The 5,091-nt window shown below is 45.3% G+C and overlaps 1 long non-coding RNA gene across 1 annotated transcript; it reads left to right on the forward strand.

The window, feature by feature from the left end:
* Window positions 1-1,636: 1,636 nt before the first annotated feature.
* On the forward strand, window positions 1,637-4,429 carry LOC134483994 (uncharacterized). The gene is made up of 2 exons (XR_010061258.1): window positions 1,637-2,025; window positions 3,583-4,429. It is a non-coding gene; the product is annotated as an uncharacterized LOC134483994 (long non-coding RNA).
* The last annotated feature ends 662 nt before the right edge of the window (window positions 4,430-5,091 follow it).

Here is a 5,091-nt window from a genome sequence, read left to right on the forward strand (position 1 = left end):
GCCTTCTCCCACACGCAAATCCCCATTGTACCCTCGGCACCAACAGTAGAGGCGTTAAAGATTTATTAACTGAAAGATGGTTCCAGGAACTCCTAGGCACTTACACCTACTCCCAAGGACGAAAGCACACAATTGACAGAAACAATGGGAACCCAGAGTCTGAGGCCTTGGCAGTTAGGGCAAGAGTTCAGTTTCTGAGTATAGGATAGTGTCCGCAACGGATTCCCCGGCTTACAGGATGAATGGTATCCCTACGAGAACCAGAGAACCAGATTCTGTTAAGAAGTTAAGACTGACTTGATCCCCCTCTACTATACAGAGCAGCAGCCACTGAGGAGGATGGTAGGCTAATGAAAGAAGAGTAAGATACAGGACCTTTCCTTTGGTGAGAGAAGGAGGAGAGCAGGCCCATACTGTAAGAGGAAGGCACACAGGAACCCAAGTAGGAAACAGCTCAATGCTTATTGTGCAAACACTGCCTCTTGAGGAATGAAAATTGCTCAGAAGGGTGTGTTTCTCAGGACTCAATGTCTGGGACCTCCTGAGCACAAAGGCGGACAGCCTGCAGGAGGGGATGTAAAGGAGCACCTGGCGGGGTTGCTGGGTCTTAGAAAAAATAAAGGCTTAGACGCCCGCTAAGCTTCCTGCTGGTTTTGCTTTAAAGAAAAATATGGTAATAAAGTTGATTACCTCTTCCAGGATGTTGGAAAATCCGTCTAAAATAGTTTTGAAACAGTCTGTGAGAAGATTACACATCTCTTGGAATCATTGTTTTCAGCGTTACCTGTTATTCAGCTACTATGCAAACATAGAGAGTAAAAGGTGTAGCCTTTCTGCAGCAAACCAGCGCTCCTGATTCACTCTCAGATTGTGCGAGCCTCTGCTGACTCCACACCTCCTCGTTGGGGACCTGAACCCCGCCGGAGCTGGACTCCAGCACCCAACCGAGAATGTGCAGGTGAGATTTGCTCTGCTGGAGGTCTGAGGGAAGTATTAGAAAATTCACCGTTTCTCTGCAGTTCAAACGACATCGCTTCTCTCACTCTGTGTTCGAGTTCACTGACTCCTCCTGTCAAACTAATTGAAAAATTACCCTTCCAACCAGAACAGGACTTCTCAACGTTTAAACTGGAATTTCAACCTCTTGAATCATGAGAATGATTCCTTTTGGACCCTGGAAATGAAAAGATTTAAAATGCATTTTGGGCCCATAGATTTCTGATTATGTTGTAAATCAGTAATTTTTACAGTTAAAATTAATCTAAATTGCCGGGGTAACAACTATCGTATGCTTATAGCTGTGGCCCTGCCTCACCTCAGATCTTGTTACCTCACCTCAGACTGACTCTGAACTCCTGCCTGGCATTCATAGGTCCTCCGAGTTCATCCATCAGAACCCTGCACTAGCAAATTACAGCTCGGCTCCCTCCGCTCTGTTACTGGGATATGTCTGTCCTAATGGCTATAGTGAAGGCATTTTAATATGATTGGTGCCTGCGACATTCAGCCTTTTAGAGATGCTGTGTTTCGAAGTTCAAAAAATGACCCTTGTCCTTCGTCCTTGACCCTCCCCCAACGTTCTCCATGTCCCCCACACTTATAGTTCCTGTAACCGTTTTCCCATCCCCCACCACCTAAGCACTACGTGAGTCCGTGGTCAGTTCCCTTGCCCACTTACGACACTCTTCCCCTCGACTTTTCTACATTTTGGAATCTTCGTTCATACCTAACCCATTACCATTACATGTGGCGGCTCCCTCTTCTGGATTTGCCGGCCAAATGGTTTTACGAGGAGCAAGGGTCATAGTTCAGCCTGCCTGGCAGGTGGCGAGTTGGTATACCCAGCTTTCCTAGCATCCCTGAAGCGCCTGTCACTTTTTTATCCCGTTCTACCTGAAGCTTAAGCTCCCAAAACAGTTCTTGCTACCTAGTAGAGAGTTGAAAAGAAGGGCAGAAAAGAGAGCTGAAGCCCAGCTGCTTTGTCGTTCCTGTTTGCCCATCTACGGAGCAGACTCATACCTTCCGGTTCGTTCTCACCCCACAGAGATCCTGCCTGTGGGTTACCCACGAGTCAAGAGCAAAGGGGCAGGAAAGGTGTCGGCAGTGCTTTCAAAATGTCTAAATTCTTTGACGTAGCCATCCGGGAGAGAAACATAGACCCAGAGCCAGCTGGGCAGAGGTACCCAAGGAGCTTCGTCCTGAGCTGAGAATCTAAAAGTCAGTCTCAGCAAAACTGTGCCTCAGACACTGGACCCTGTCTCCTTCATTTCCTCTATCCTGTATAGCCATATATACTTGACAGTTATAAATAAAATACCTGTGGCACAGAATGCATCCTTTAGTATTTTAAATATAACAGGCGATGCTTACTGGGTACTGACGATGAGCCAGCTACTATATTAAGTGCTTTTTCTACATCATGCCTTCCTCTGTGATTCTAAGATTATGACATTGTTTTGCAGATGGGAAAGCATTTAGAAAGGCTAGATAACTTGTTCATGGTCTTTTAGTTGGTTAAGAAACAAAGAAAGATTCACTTGGATGGTATCTACCATTGGTAACATTCCAGGAACTGCCCGGGGACAAAATCCTAAATTAAAAATTCAGAACTTGGTGCTGGAGAGATGACTCAGTAGTTAAGAGCACTGACTGCTCTTCCAGAGGTCCTGAGTTCAATTCCCAGCAACCACATGGTGGCTCACAGCCATCTGTAATGAGATCTGATGCCCTCTTCTGCTGTGTCTGAAGGCAGCTATAGTGTGCTCATATACATAAAATAAATAAAATCTAAAAAAAAAAAAATTCCGAACTCTGTAATCTGCCAGACACACAGACACACACCCAGACCTGAAATGTTCCAGTAGCACACTGGTGAGTTTCATACTTACGAATACAACGAGTTCAACTTTATCGAGGATGTTTATTGAACACCTACTGTGTGCAGCACACTATGGTAGACAATACAATGAAGACAAACTGAGCAAAAGTCGTCCCTGTCCTTGAAGGGTTTACAGAGCGGCCAAGCTTATTTATAAAAGCCTAGAGGCAAAACATGGGGAAACATGGCAGAAATAAGTTCTTGAAGAGTCTGACAGGGATGTAACCACATCTTCCAGGGGCTCTGGTCTTGCTCCCCGCAATATTCATCTTTCTGGGGCAATAGACATAGTGGTGACACGTGTCTTACAATTAGGCAAGCCTGGGTTTATATCTCAATGTGGCTTTTGTAGTTTGATAATTATAGGCAAGTTTATTAATATCCTATAAAATGTGAAAAATAATAATTATAGGGAATAATGGTAGATTAAAAATCTAAGCATCTTAACTATCCAACTAGATGGGCCATTCTGTTTATATGTATTCATTTACTTTAATTTTTTCATATTTTTCTTCTCTCTGTGTCTCTATCTCTGTCTCTGTCTCTGTGTCTGTCTCTGCCTCCCCTCCCTCCCTCCCTTTCCACTCCTCCCCCTCCCTCCCTCTCTCTGTCTCCCTCTCCCTCTGTCTCCCTCTTCCTTCCCCCTCCCTCTCCCCCACCCCTCTCGCTCTGTGGGTGTGTGTGTATGGGGGGGGGGGTGTTAGCTTCCTTTAACCATGTGGGTCCTGGAGCCTGGAGATCAAACTCAGGTCATCAGGCTTGCAGCAAGCACCTTTCTTTAGCCACTGAACCATCTCCCTGGATCTTTTCTTTTTCTTTTCTTTCTTTCTTCTTCTTCTTCTTTTTTTTTTTTAGTTGTGTATGTATATGTCGTACAGATGAGTACATGCGCGAGAATACCACTGCACATGCGCAGAGGCCAGAGGACCGACTTCGAGGAGTAGATTCTCTTCCACAGGGAGTTTCAGCGATCAAACTCAGGTCATCAGACTTGCGCAGCAAGCACTTGCACCCACTGCCTTCTCTTGGGCTGCAGTGGCATTCTTAATACGTCCATGTTCCATAGAGCAGAAGATCTGATTGGAGCATGCATTGGCCTGTTACAGTTTGCTCTCACGGTTCGTTCGGGTAACTGAGCCGCGATGCCCTGCTGTAGAGAAGCTGCGATCAAGAGGATAAGTGGAAGGCTTCTCGATGTGGTTGTCCTCCTCTGTGACTGCTGAGGATATGTGTCGGCTTCTAGAAAGGGATGAAACGAAAACCCAGACGGTTCTGCCATTGCAGTCATCTAGACTTACTGAGAGGAGAGGACAGACATCGGGGTGAAGAGCCGGCGGCATTCTTGTGTTCCAACACAGAAGACAGCAGGACTGTGATTTACATGAAGGGACTTTGGTCTCTGGGAAACTACTTCTATTTTAACAGAGCTTGCTTTTGTTCCAGTGCGGCCAATGGTGTCTCAGCGGAGGGAACACTTTGTGAAAAATAAGCGCTTCAAACTTCTGTCTCCCTTTTGTGCCAATAAAAGTCAAACGTGCCCGAATGACAAAATGAAGCAATCTTTCTCTGTGAGCAGAGTTATGTTCAGAAGCGCTTTACTTCTTAAGAAAATACGTTGTGATTTGCGTGTAAAGCAGGGTAGAATTGAACTCAGGAGAGGTTTACTGCGCTCTGGCTCTATGACTGCGGCTGAGTTTTCCAAGGAGCCGATGTTAAGTCTCCAGAAGTGTTCCAGTGAGGAAAAGCAGATTCTCATTTCACAGTCTCAAATCCCATCCGTGCTCTTTGTGGATACATCAAAATTATTGGAATTTTTTCCAAATACACGTGACCAAGACTCCAACCTAGATTCTGATCTTCGAAGCACCACTAAGGCAGTAAAAAGTCCACTTGGAACTGTCTTGGGGTTATTGACTGTGAAAAGCTTTGATCACTCCATGGGGAAGACAACTTGTAGAATAAACAACAGTTTCTTGGGGCTAGTAGTTTCAGAAGAGTGTTCATGAGCATCCGGTTGGGAGCACAGCAAAAGGTTTGGTGCTGTAGACGTAACTGCACCGTTACATCTTTTTTTAAAGATTTATTTATTAATTTTGTTTATGTGAATACACTGTCACTGTCTTCAGACACACCAGAAGAGGGCATCAGATCCCATTACAGATGGTTAGGAGGTACCATGTGGTTGCTGGGAATTGAACTCAGGACCTCTGGAA

The sequence above is a fragment of the Rattus norvegicus genome, chromosome 1, assembly GCF_036323735.1.
Source record: "Rattus norvegicus strain BN/NHsdMcwi chromosome 1, GRCr8, whole genome shotgun sequence".
Taxonomy (NCBI): Eukaryota; Metazoa; Chordata; class Mammalia; order Rodentia; family Muridae; genus Rattus; species Rattus norvegicus.